Source organism: Delphinapterus leucas, chromosome 19 (assembly GCF_059928025.1).
Source record: "Delphinapterus leucas isolate spDelLeu-1000000601 "Yukka" chromosome 19, BTC_Dleu_Yukka2, whole genome shotgun sequence".
Taxonomy (NCBI): domain Eukaryota; kingdom Metazoa; phylum Chordata; class Mammalia; order Artiodactyla; family Monodontidae; genus Delphinapterus; species Delphinapterus leucas.
The window spans coordinates 55,641,808-55,654,941 of NC_143147.1; the positions used below are offsets into that span (position 1 = coordinate 55,641,808).

Here is a 13,134-nt window from a genome sequence, read left to right on the forward strand (position 1 = left end):
AGACCCTGACACTCTCCCTCAGCCTCACATGACAAACACAGTGACCCTCCTTCCAGCTGGACAAGGATGTGGAGCGGTCCCAGCACGCGCTGTACTTTTGGCACGCGGGCCCTCCTGTTTAAGATCGCCAGCTTCCAGGACCCAGCCGTGAAGCGCATGTTGAGTAAGCTGCAGAACTTGGACAGGGCGGTCCTGCCCAAGGAGGAGCTCCGGGAGGTGAGGACAGGCCCCCAGGTCTCCAGGGTGGGTGGGCTGCCTGGCGGGGAGCCGCCGGGGGCAGGAGGGAGGTTGGCAGGCAGGGCCAGAGCTTCCTCTGGAGGAGGAGGGAAGCAGAGACTGGCGGGAAGATGCCTTGGCCAGGCCTGCCTCTCCAGGCTGGTGGGGCTAGTACCAGGGGTGGGCCCACAGGTACCGGCCTGCCCTGGGTGACACCCGTCCCCCCAGTACAACCAGATTGTGGCCCACATGGAGACCACATACAGCATGACCCAGGTGTGCCTGAATGAGGGGCCCTGCCTGCCCCTGGAGCCTGAGGAGCACCCCAGCCCATCCCGACCAACCCCAGAGTCTCAGCACCAGCCCCTTCCAGGAGCTTCTAGACTCCCACCCTCCTCCTGGTCCCAACTGCCCTGTTGGCGGGGGCGGGGAGAGTGGGTGCCTGGGGCAGGTGAGGGCAGAAGGCCGCCGCTGGAGTGGGATCCCACCTTGGCTCCTTTTCCGGGCACAGACCTCCAAGAAGTCACGGCCTCCTCCCGGGACCAGAGGGAGCTGCTGTGGGCCTGGCAGGGCTGGCGGGATGCTATGGGTCACCAGCTCCACAGCACCTTCGAGCGCTACGTGCAGCTGCGAAGCTCAACGGTGAAGCCCCTCCCCCGCCCCACACGTACCAGCCAGCCCAGCTGGGGGCCGACCAGGTACTGCGTGGGGCTCAGGGCAATGCTGGGAAGGGCAAAGCAGAGTCTGCAGAGGGGAAGGGTGGTGGTAGGACCTGGAGATGGGAACCCTGAGCCCTGCCGCTGGGGAGGGCAAGGTGGCTCACTCATTGTGTGGTTCCACAAACGGTGATGGGGCACTTACTGTGTGCTGGTGCTGGGGAGGTTCTGAGGATGCATAGGTAAAAAGACAGAGAAGGTGCCCACCCTCCTAGGGCTTACAGTTCGCTGGGGGACAGACGCACATCTCCAGTTGTTGCCGCCGGGATGAATGCTGAGCAGGAAGGGGCTGCAGAGAGAGAATAGGGGAGCCCTGCTTCAGCTAGGTGGTCAGGGAAAGCCTCGCTGACGTTTATCCAAGGCCTGAAAGATGGAATGAGCCAGGCAGCAAGAAGAAAAGAGCATCCTGAAGTCCTTGGGAGGATCTAAAGGAAGGCGGACTGGATGGGTAGGGCTTGAAGTGGGTGAGAGCGGAACAGGGCTTTACCCAGGTCCTATCCAACCAGGCAAGGGGAAGAGCACACAGTATGTACTTTGCTAAGTGCCTTTCCACCCTGATCTCATCCAATACGGACAGTGGCCTTGGGAGGTGTTTTTCCTGTTTGGCAAATGAAGACCCCTAAGGATCTAGGAGGTCAGGTGGCTTCCCTAGAAGGTGCTTGGGTCTCCTGCCAGCCAGGCCAGGCTGAAGGGTGGTAGCGCCTCTGAGCCCCCTCCCCTTTCCTAGGTTACAAAGACATGGGGGCCTTATGGCGGTCCACGTACTAGCCCGACACACTGGAAGAAGACCTGGAGCAGCTCTTCCAGGAGCTGCAGCCGCTCTACGTGAACCTGCACGCCTACGTGCGCCTGCGTGCACCTACGTGCGCCGGGCCCTGTATTGCTTCTACGGGCCCGAGCTCATCGATCCGAGGGGGCCCATCCCAGCCCACGTTCTGGGTAAAACCCCAGCTGGCAGCAGAGGCAGGGCGAGCGGAGTAGGCCTCCAAGCAGGCAGGCGAGCAGGCGCTCAGTCGGGGGAGAGCCAGTCTCCTGCCTCCTCTCAGCCCTCCCCTCCCCTTCCAGGCAACATGTGGGCTCAGTCCTGGGTCAACGTCTTAGACCTGGTCCTGCCCTTCCGGAGAAGCCCCCCGAGGACATCACGAAGATCATGTGAGGCCAGGTCAGCGCTCGACCTCGGTCTGCCCCTGCCCACTCCGCAGCCCTGAGTGGGGCCCCACGCACTTCCTCTTCCTCACAGCAGTGGAAGTCTGAGAAAATGTTCCAAGAGGCTGAAAAATTCGTCACCTCCCTGGGGTTGCTTTCCACCCCTCCTGAGTTCTGGAAAAATGCCATGATGGAAAGGCCAACGGACGGGCGGGAGGTGGAGTGCCACGCATCCGCCTGGGACTTCTACGAGGGGAAGGACTTCAGGTGCTCAGCCTATGGCCAGCATCACCCCCTGCCTCTGCTCCTTCCGCTCTCCACCTGTCTGCCTGGCTCAGGAGGGCAGCGGGGGGTGGGGGGGTGGGGGGGGCCAGGTGGGTGGGAGCAAAGGGCTTGGCCGCTGCTTGGATGTGAGGCCTGGAGTAACAGCATAAGGCCCTGCTGGTCTCTGGCTCGACCACCCCCGTCCGTTAACAGAGCCTGAATGGAGAAATCTCTCCTCCCAGGGCATCCCCATGCTCCTTGAGCCCTGCCCTTTTAACCCTAGGATAAAGAAGTGCACCGAAGTGACCATAGAAGATCTGCTCTCCATCTTCCACCAGATGGGCTATATCCAGTACTTCCTGCAGTACAAGAACCTCTCTGTGATCTTCCACACAGGTGTCAACCCAGCCTTTGAAGAGGCCGTGGGGTCGGTGATCACCCTCTCGGCCTCCTCCCATCAGCACCTGCTCAGCAGGGCCCTGCTCAGCCACCAGCGCCAGGATGAAGGTGGTGGGGACCAAGGGGATCATAGGAGGCCAGTCTGGGCCTGGGGCTGCAGCTGGGGCTCTCCAGGCAAAGCTGAGGGGAGGGGGAACTGGGAGCAGCCTCCTAACAGCCCCACTTTCCCCAGAAGAGGAGGTCAGTTTCCTGATGAACGTTGCCCTGGAGAAGATCGCCTTCATCCCCTTCGCCTACCTGGTGGACCTGTTTCGCTGGAAGGTCTTTGACGGCACCATCGAGAAGGCCGTGTACAGCCAGGAGTGGTGGAACCTCAGGTGGGGAGGACCGCTGATCGGGCCCACTGCCCAGGCCCAGCGCTGGTGTGGGCTTTCCCAGGGCTTTCAGGGCAGCCTCAAGGGTACCACCTGCTACCAAAGAGCGCTGCTGCCTCTCCTGTGAGGGCAGAGCTGGGAGTGAGATGCTGCTGACCTGGGGCCATGGGGAAGCCCTGGGGTGGCGTTGGCTGTTTGCTGTCACCGGACAAAAGCGTTCCTGCTGAAGTGGGTGGGGCCCGAGCGTGCAGTCGTGGGGGATCATGTCGAGTGCAGCACCAGCTGAGCAGTCCCCTCAGCCTCTGGGGATCCTGGGAGCCCGGGAAGCTCGCACATTCGTTGCGCCTGGGCTCCTCCAAGAACAGGACACTGCCTGCCGGGCAGGCCTTCCTGCTCCTCCCCTCCCTTTCTGTGCCCACCAGTGGGACCAGCAGAAGGGGTGTTTGGGGGGCTGAGATCTTTCCCTCCTGTGGAAAGAGTCCTCATGGGACAGGGGCAGGCCCAGTGCCCCCTTTCCTGCTACCTGGACACGCACACACACCTGCCTCTGACTTAGCATCCCCAGACCTGTCTGCAGGCAGAGCTGGCAACAGAAGGAGCACCACCAGCAGTCGGGCAGCATCAGTCTTGAGTGAGGGGCACCTGTGTCCATCCCATCACTGACCCCTGGCTGTTTGCTTGGGTAATAACTGCCCATGACTATGGCTTCTCCATCTCCACTAGGCCTCAGACTGACCAGCTCAGGTCTGCTTGCGACAGACGACCCTGATGGGCCTGCTAGCTCTGCACCAGGCCCTTACGTTGGCCATTCACAGAAGAAGGTGTGACCACCCTGCGGTCACACCGCCATCCAGGGATGGCAGAGCTGGGCGCCCCTCCCTTTGTCTTCTCACCCTCACACCCCCGCCCTGAATACAGGGCCAGGCCTCACTGGAGGGACTGGCAGAGTCTTGACTTTGTGCCCCCTCCGAGGGCACCCCCACCAGCCATCTGAAGTGCCTGCCCAGGACCTTTTCCTTCCTCTCTCGGCCATGCCCACCACCACCTGAGTGATGGAAACCTGGGGTTGAGGGAGAGGGACGGCAACTCCCTGGTCCTTGAACAAAAACCTGTCAATGAGAGAGGAACTTCCCTCAGAGGATAGTTCAAGGCTCCAGTGGGCCAACAGTGAAACGATGAGCTTGTTCACAGGCTTTGTCTCATCCCAAAGATGGGTCATTTTATCCCCATTTCACAGACAACATTTTACAACAAGGCTCAGTGACAATCAATAACTTTCCCATAGTCACACAGCTCAGAGGGTCAAAACCAGACCTGAACATGAAAGTTATTAGGGTCTGCCCATGACTGTTCTGTGTCCTGCTACCAATTCCCTGATCCCTAAGCCTCGGTTTTCTTCATCTGTAGAATGGGAATAGTAGTAGTACTATACCACAGGGATGTTACTCTCTTTTCTTCTTGGCACTTATTTTTTTTTTTATTTTTATTAGAGTATAGTTGACTTAAATGTGTTAGTTTCAGATGGACAGCACAGTGAATCAGTTATATATATACATATATCCACTCTTTTTTTTTTTAAGATTCTTTTCCATATAGGCCATTACAGAGTATTGAGTAGAGCTCTCTGTGCTATACAGCAAGTTCTCAGAAGTTATCTATTTTATATATAGTAGTGTGTATATGTCAGTCCCAATCTCCCAATTTATCCCACCCCCTGTTATCCCCTGGTATCCTCTTGGCATTTTTTTTTTTTTTTTAAATATTTATTTATTTATTTATTTATTTTTGGCTGTGTTGGGTCTTGGTTTCTGTGCGAGGGCTTTCTCTAGTTGCGGCAAGTGGGGGCCACTCTTCATCGCGGTGCGCGGGCCTCTCACTGTCGCAGCCTCTCTTATTGCAGAGCACAGGCTCCAGACGTGCAGGCTCAGTAGTTGTGGCTCACGGGCCTAGTTGCTCCGCAGCATGTGGGATCTTCCCAGACCAGGGCTCGAACCCGTGTCCCCTGCATTGGCAGGCAGATTCTCAACCACTGCGCCACCAGGGAAGCCCCGGCACTTTTTATCAGATGAAACGACCTTGTTGGTTGGTCTACAACCGTCCCCCATCATTAGGATGAAGGCAGTGACCTTGCCTAGCTCATTCCCTCCTGTGCCCCCAGAACCAGGACAATGTTGAGTGAGTCTGTGTGAAGAGCTTGGCACGGTTCCTGCAGAGAGGAAGTGCTCAGTGTTCACTATTGTTATTATTTGATTCTGATTCCCAATCCCGTGTGTTTTCAACTCATTTATTTAATCAGTAAAAATGCATTAAGTGTCCTCTGCATGCCAAGTCGCTTTGATAGCTGTGCAAATGTTTCAAAAGGAAAAGGCTCTGGGAACGCTACTGGATGGCACTATCAAGCCCCCAATTTGCCCCCCGCCCCCAGGTTGAAGTACCAGAGCCTGTGCCCCACTGTCCCTTGGACAGAGGATGACTTTGATCTGGGCGCCAAGTTCCACATCTCTGCCAGCTTGCCCTACATTCCGTAAAGGTCTGGGCCCTGCCAGCAGAACCGGCTCTTCGAGTTGGGAGCCGGGGGCATAGGACCCAGGCTGAGGATTTCCAGGAAGGCACCGGATCCAAATGTCCCCCTGCACCCCTCCCCACATCCTCCCATCAGATGGCACAGCCTTCTGAGGGCCATGCCCTGAACCCACTGGGCTTTTACATCAGCTCCCGCGTGGAGGGCAGAGCTGATGGGAAAGCGTGTCTGATGTCCCTGAGAGGAGGGAAGGAACGAGGGAGGCCAGCATAGGTTTGATTCAGAAGGCTAGGAAGGAGAGCCCTTGCAGTGCTCCAGGGCCAGCCTACCCCACTGTGACTGCTGACCCAGGCCCACCTCTGCCACCCCTCCCTAGCCAGCCTTGCCTTCTCTCCCCAGGTACTTCCTCAGCTTCGTGCTCCAGTTCCAGTTCCATGAAGCACTCTGCAAGGCCTCAGGCCACATGGGGCCCCTGCACTGATGCGACTTCTATAACTCCTAGCCGGCTGGGAAGCTCCTGGAGTGAGTGCCTTCCTCCCTCCCCTGTCCTTGGCTCCCCTTCCCCACCTTGCAGGAAGCCTGCCCCAGGGCCCCTCTTCTCACCTGGCCACCCTAGGCCCCCTGAGCAGAGCTTGTGTTCTAGTGGAAGTTCTTCCTTCTGTCAGACTGCAGTCTCTCCTATGTTAATCAAAGCTCATTTCCTCTTGTGTAGCCACTTGTGGTCAGAGAGACTGTTTAGCCCCTCCTGCTAACACACACACACACACACACACTCTCTCTCTCTCTCTCTCTTTCTCTCTCACTCACTCACTCACTCACTCACTCACTCACATAGCCAATAAACCAAACTGTCCCAGATCAGAACCCAGTGTTGGAGTCCTGCCTCTGCCTCCATCTTCCATCTGAATCCCCGTATTCTTTCTTGGCAAGTCGCTTGCCTAGCCTCTCAGCAGCATTTGATAAGGTGCACTGTGCTTTTTCCATCTTTTCTTGGAAGCGTCTGAACCCAGTTCCCAGGCCGATCCAGGTGGCTTTCACACCAGCCTCTTGGCACACTCTGATCAGCTGTGGTCTACTTTGACCCCCTACCCGCAGTCTTTTTTCCTGCACTTGGTATCTAGCCCATCCTTTCCATCCCTGCCTCTGTGGCACTGCTTCCTGGTCCTGAAGCAAACCTGGAGTGGGGCGAGAGGCTGACCTGATGGTGGGAAGCATTTACTGCTACAGGCTGGGCTCTCTAACAAGCGCTCTTACAGTGTTTCACGTAGCAGCTCATAACTTTGCAAAATGGATATTATTATCCACATTTCGTAAATGATGAAACCAAAGCTAAGAGAGGTAATGTGATCCCCTAGTGCACATCGCTCAACTAGGAAGTGGCAGAGTCATGCTTTGAGGCCCAAACTGACTCCAGATCACAATGTCTTTCACCCTGTTGCTTCCATAAGTCAAACGATACTGGTCTGGTGAAGTTGACCTAGTCCACTGGTCCTAAGATCAGCGCTCCAACCACTGAGACGTGAGGCCCACCCAGTGACATGGTCTTTTCCCCATTGAGTTTCAACCGATTTCAGTAGGTCCATTACCCTAACCTGTCAAGGTCATGTTGAGGTTTTTTTTTTTTGTTTTTTTTTTTTGCGGTGCGTGGGCCTCTCAATGTTGTGGCGTCTCCCGTTGCGGAGCACAGGCTGCGGACGCGCAGGCTCAGCGGCCATGGCTCACGGGCCCAGCTGCTCCGCGGCATGTGGGATCTTCCTGGACCAGGGCACGAACCCGCATCCCCTGCATCGGCAGGCGGACTCTCAACCACTGCGCCACCAGGGAAGCCCCAAAGCCTCTTTTTAGTATCCTAATAATTACCCACAATAATTTAGTATGCTTTGCAAATTTAATGAGCACATTTGTGATTCCACCATGCCATTCATCAGTAACCACAAGGCCAGATGGAGTTGCAGGACTGGTCCCTGCCTTTGCTTGCAGGAGGGCTACACCTTGCATGCCTTCTTGTCTGCCTAGTCTACTTGCTTTTCCATCTTTTCGTACTACAGCAGTTTATTCTAGTCGACTGCCCAGGTTTGAGCTTCTCTGAATGTGTGAAACATAAGAGGCCTCTCTGCTCCCTCCATTCATGTTTCTGGCTGCCTATCATTTATTCATTCAGCAAACATTTACTTGTGCACGTGCCAGCGAGCCTGCCCTGCGTCCAGCAGGGGGCAATGGGCCACAGGATAAATCAATAACCGTAATCCAAGAAAGGAGATGGTGCAGTAAGAAAGGGCTTTGGCGAACATGTAAAGAGAGTGAGGAGGTCATGCCAGGGGATCAAAGAGGGATCTCTGACCCCCAACGCAGGAGTACAAAGAATAGCAGACATCCATTTTCTATACATCAACTCACTTTTGTTTTCTGTTGTTTTCTTATTTTGGCCGCACCGCGTGGCATGTGGGATCTTAGTTCCCCGACCAGGAATCGAACCCTCACCCCCTGCAGTGGAAGCCTGGAGTCTTAACCATTGGACCGTCAGGGAATTCCCAACATCAACTCACTTTTGACTCTGAGCCTTCATCCTGCTTGGTCGCTGGGACTTTTGAGCTCAGTCATTCTCATCACTTCCCTCCCCCACTCCACACAGGGCACACAAGGCTCCCAGGGTGTGACTTGACACCAAGCATGTAGAAGCCTTGCCGGTCATCACTAGGCATATTGTGGAGGGATGGGGCAGGCACGTGCTTGCAGGGGAGAAGGGGAAGGGCAAGATTCTTGGCTGCTCTTTTGCCTAACACAGCTTAAAACTTGATTTTGCTATTTTTGACTCATCTTCCTAAATGTGATTGCCGTGGGACAGCCTCTGGGTTGGCTCTCCTGGGAAGAGAGGGTCAAAGTGGACTTGGTCCAAATTCCCAAAGTCCCCTCCCTCACCCAGCCAGCCATGAGGACCTGACCCTGTCCATGGGGCCCGCTGCTGCCACATTGGAGTTGGGGGCTCCAGGCAGTGCCCAGTTGTCACCCTTGCAAGTCTCATGTGCTGCCCACATCAAACCTCTTGTCCCGCCCAGCCTGAAAGACTATTTCTGAGTAGGCAGACTCTGAGTGGTTGAAACTTTTCCCCCACCAGGTCCTTCTTTTTTCCCAGGACCTGGCATCTGATAAAAATCCTCTAACTTAAAGTTAGTTTTGTTTGTTTTTTTCTTTCTATCTTGATGAGTTTTCTCCTCCATTTCTCTAGGCTCATAACTACATTTCCCCCCAGTGGTTTCTTCCAAGGATCCACTGACCTTTAGTTTCCCCACCTCATTCTTTCCCAGCTGTTTGTTAAGCGTTGTGTATAAGTCTTTGCAAGCAACAAAGCCCTCTGTGCTGCCATTATGTGACTTAATCCTCACCACAGTGAAATGCAAGTATTAATGGAACCCGGCTTTACTGATGAAGAAGCTGAGGCTAAGAGAGGTTAAACTGATTGTCTGTGGTTGTGCGGCCCGTAGCTAGCACTGCTGGGCCTGAACCTGGGTCCTGTTAGTCTAGATTCCACACTCTGACTTCTGGGCCTCTCAGCCCCACCTCTCTCCTGGTCGGATCAGGGGAAACAGGTTGAGAAGCATCAACATACGCCTCCTGCTGCCTCTGCCTAAGGCTAGACCCCCTGCCACCAAGCACTGGGTGTGTCTTGAGACAGGGCTGACATTTCTGCAGCGCTGCAGGCAGTACACAGGACACATCCCATGCTTATTATCTCTCAAATCATCCCAAACGCTCCCCGTGAGACCGGAAGAGACTGAAGAGTGACCTCTCTCTACTAACACTGAGCACCTCATGGGAAACATGAGGTTTCCCTCTTGACTTTAGGCTTATTTGAGTCCAGGAGAACAATAATCATCACAGTAGTAGTAATAATAATAATATTAGGCAAACATTTATTGCCTACCTAGTATGCTCCGAGAATTGTGTTTATTTGGCCAACACAACCACCCTAGGAGATAGGTACTGTTATTTTCTCCATTTTATGGATATGGAAATTGAAGTTCAGAAAGGTTAAGTACTTGCCCAAGGTCCCACAGCTGAGCCACAGAGGACTCAAACACAGGTTGGTGTTATTTCAAAGCTTGTGATTTTATCCACTGTGCTGAGCTCTGTTGGAAGAGTCTGGGTATCACAGCCCTAAAGGCAGGGTTGGGCCTACTGAGGGGTCCCAGCAGCATCAGCTGATCCCCCCACACAGCCTCACAGCTGTACCCACTCTCCCAGGGATGTCCTAAAGCTGGGCTTCAGCAAGCCCTGGCCAGAGGTCCTGCAGAAGATAACTGGGGAGACCAAGGTGTCTACAAAGGCCCTCATGACCTACTTCAGACCCCTGCTGAACTGGCTGGTCACCGAGAATGTGCGGCGTGGGGACATCCTGGGCTGGCCAGACTTCAGCTGTTCCTTTGAAGGTTTGGTAATCTGACCCTAATCCCACCACTGTTCTAGCCCCAAGCCCTACCCTAGCCTGCCCTGGGCCAGCCCTTACCCAACCCAGCCTTCACCCCTAGCCCGTCTATGACCTGGCTTTCTGCTGTGGAGCCCTGTCTGCACCTGATGCAGCCTCGGCCAGCCACTAGCTCGCTCAGATGCTTCCTTGCCCACTCTCCAGCTAGACTGCCGGGCTGGCTTCTGAGCACGGGGTGGGCACCTTGCCTCCCGACCCTTGCACGGAGCCACTGCTGGGCACCATGTGGTACACAGCCCTATCTGTACCATCCCTTCCTTCTCTTCCTTTTGCTCTCTTTCTCACTCTCCTTCCCAGGCAAGGCCCTCAACTTTGGCTTGGAAGGTGGGCGCCAGAGGCTGAGGGAGAAGGCCCGTGGCAGTCAGATCCTCTCTGATCACCATGAGGTACCCTCCCCAGTTCCACCTGCTTGGCAAGATTCCTGTGTCTTTCACAGAGAAAGAAACAGACAGGGAGGCACTCCTGGGTCTGGAGCTGGACCCTGCCCAGGCCAAATCTAGGCAGTGGGTGTTGCTGGCCCTGAGCTTTGTCATGTTACTGGTGGTCCTGTTGCTGGCCTACAGGCTGTACATCCTGGAAAAAAGCTCACTGGCCCAAGACACCAGAGCGCGGGACACCAGTGCACTCAAGTCACCACCCAAAGCCTGCTTTCTAGGCATAGCCATGGAGCCCCACCAAGTTGTCAAAAAACAGTGGCTGCTGCTGGGCCTCTGCCTCATCCTGATGCTGTGCTCCATCGGCCCGACCATTCGGATTTTCACACAGCACAACAGGAAGCCCCCGTGGATGAGAGCTGAATGGTGGAGCTGGGACTAGACACCAGTGTGACTGGTGAGGCTGGGGGGCAGGAGGAGGGTGGCCTAGCCAGAGAGGATGTTGGCGAGGTTGAGGAGGGGACCGCTTGCACACATAGCGCCCAGCTGTAATTGGGTGCAGCTGTGGCAGATCTGGGTACATGCGGAGTTGTAACTGTGTATGTGAACTCATGTATGTGAGGCCATGTGACTGTGTGATTCCATGTACGCCCTGGGTTCCAGGCCAACCTCCTTCCCTGGGGGCTCAGGAACCATGGTTTTAGTGACTCAGGGGCTTTGTCCCTCCAAGCCATCCCCCAGCCCCAATTCATGCCCAGAACTTGTTCTTCATAGTCATGCTTTCTTCAGGAGCCCAAGTGTGGGGCTGGACAGGGACTGCAGTACCCGAGGAGAATCTGCTCTGGTTAGAAACTGGACACTGCTTCAGTCCCCTTATAAAATGTATTCAGGTAGAGCCAGACACTCCTGTACAAATCAGTAGCGCCCAGTTCATGAGCACGATGCTCTGTATACTGGCCAGCACCTCTTTCTGCGGATCCTCTGGCCTGCCCTGTGTTGGGCTGCATAATCCAGCCCCCAAAAGCTGCTTGTTAGCTGTCTGAGATGCAAGTAGCCTTACAAACTGCCCCATGGCCCTCCCTGCCCCAGTCCAGGCCCTCCCAAATAGAGAGAGTGGGTAGCTGGGCACCAAGAGAAGCTTGATTAATGATTGACTTCTTTAATATTTAAACAAAGCTCATCTCCAGCCACTGCGCTCCATAGATGGCCTTGTTCAACACACACACCTGCTGCCTGGGCTGTTGCCCTGGGGATTGAGCACAGGGCAAACAGCACCTTTCCAGGCTCAGTGGGGGAGGGGAGGATGGGGAGGGAGAGCTTTAGGAGGACATTGGGGAATGAGTACTCCAGGGGCAAACCTAGGAGGAGAGAGGGAAGGCCTCTGCTCCTGCCTCTTCTCACAGTTTCTTTCTTGTGTTGTCTGTCTAACCCAAGGGTGCCACACCCAATATATGGGAACTTACTGAGTTTGGACTGAGGCCCCAGGGGCTGCTGGGGAGGCCGAGAATCAATGCCTGTCAAAGATTAGGGAAACCTTGAGGAGAAGTAGCATCACAGCCAGTAACCACAGAGGGGAGGCACAGGAGCTCCAGTTGAGCTAGTGGGAAGGTGGCCAAAAGATGGAACTGGCTCTCTCTAGATTAAGGATCTGAGCCCAGAATTCAGGGGTTCAGGGTACAGAAGGACTGTACCCATAGGCTGAGACCTTCATGGATCCTACCTCTGCCCAGGTTTCAAGAGGTCTTCTTGAGTTCTGGCTGAGCCCAAGCACTTCCTGTTCTGACCGCAGGCTCCACAGGCTCCTCGTTTGATGTCTCTGTCACTGCTCTTGCTTTGCTGTGCTGCAGTGTCCTTATTTGTCCCCATTACTAGCTGTCAGCTCTGTAAGGGCAGGACACTATGTAACACCTGTAGCCAGCACAGGCCATGGCACATAGTGGGGACTTGGAAAAGGTATGAGTAAGTGAATGAATGAGTGTCCCACTGCCCAAATCCCTCCTCAGAGCTCAGCACCCCACACACTGAGCCCATGAGAAACAGCCCCACCTTTCCTCCACAGACAGCTTATCACCCCACACACAGGGTCAGCCAGGACAACTCTGCCCCCAGCAGGAGGCCACACTTGCAGCCCTCCCATGCCCCAACCACAGTGGCCAATGAGGCCCCCAGCAGGCATTGTGGCTCTGCATGGCAAAGGCACATCCGACCCAGGACTCTGAGCCTCTCACCTGGACTCCAGCAAAAATCTCACTGAGCCTCCTTGTCCATTTTCCCTCCCCCACCCACCACTGTAAAATTTCTTTCACTGGACTATTTCCTTCATGTCTAACTGCTAAACAACTTGGTTGTCCATCAGTTAAATCTAGATGTTCAAAATGGCATCTGAGGGTCTTTATCATTCCCTTCTTCTCCCACCTGACCTCTCCCACCCCCCCCCCCCAGCTCAGCCCCCTGCACTGATCCCACCATCAGCCTTTGCCTAAAGTGCATGCCCCATTTGAATGCTTGCCCTCCAAGGCCTGGCTTGAAACTGGCCATTGGACCCTCTGCAAAGCTCCAAGCCCACCAAGATGCTCAGTAAACTGTGGTCCCCTTCTCTCCCTCCTCTCCAAGAAGCCTCTTTCAATAAACCTCACCCCAT

The 13,134-nt window shown here is 55.1% G+C and overlaps 1 pseudogene; it reads left to right on the top strand.

Annotated features, from left to right (window-relative positions):
* The first annotated feature begins 450 nt into the window (after positions 1 to 450).
* Positions 451 to 10,935, top strand: LOC111182954 (angiotensin-converting enzyme-like protein Ace3; annotated as a pseudogene).
* The last annotated feature ends 2,199 nt before the right edge of the window (positions 10,936 to 13,134 follow it).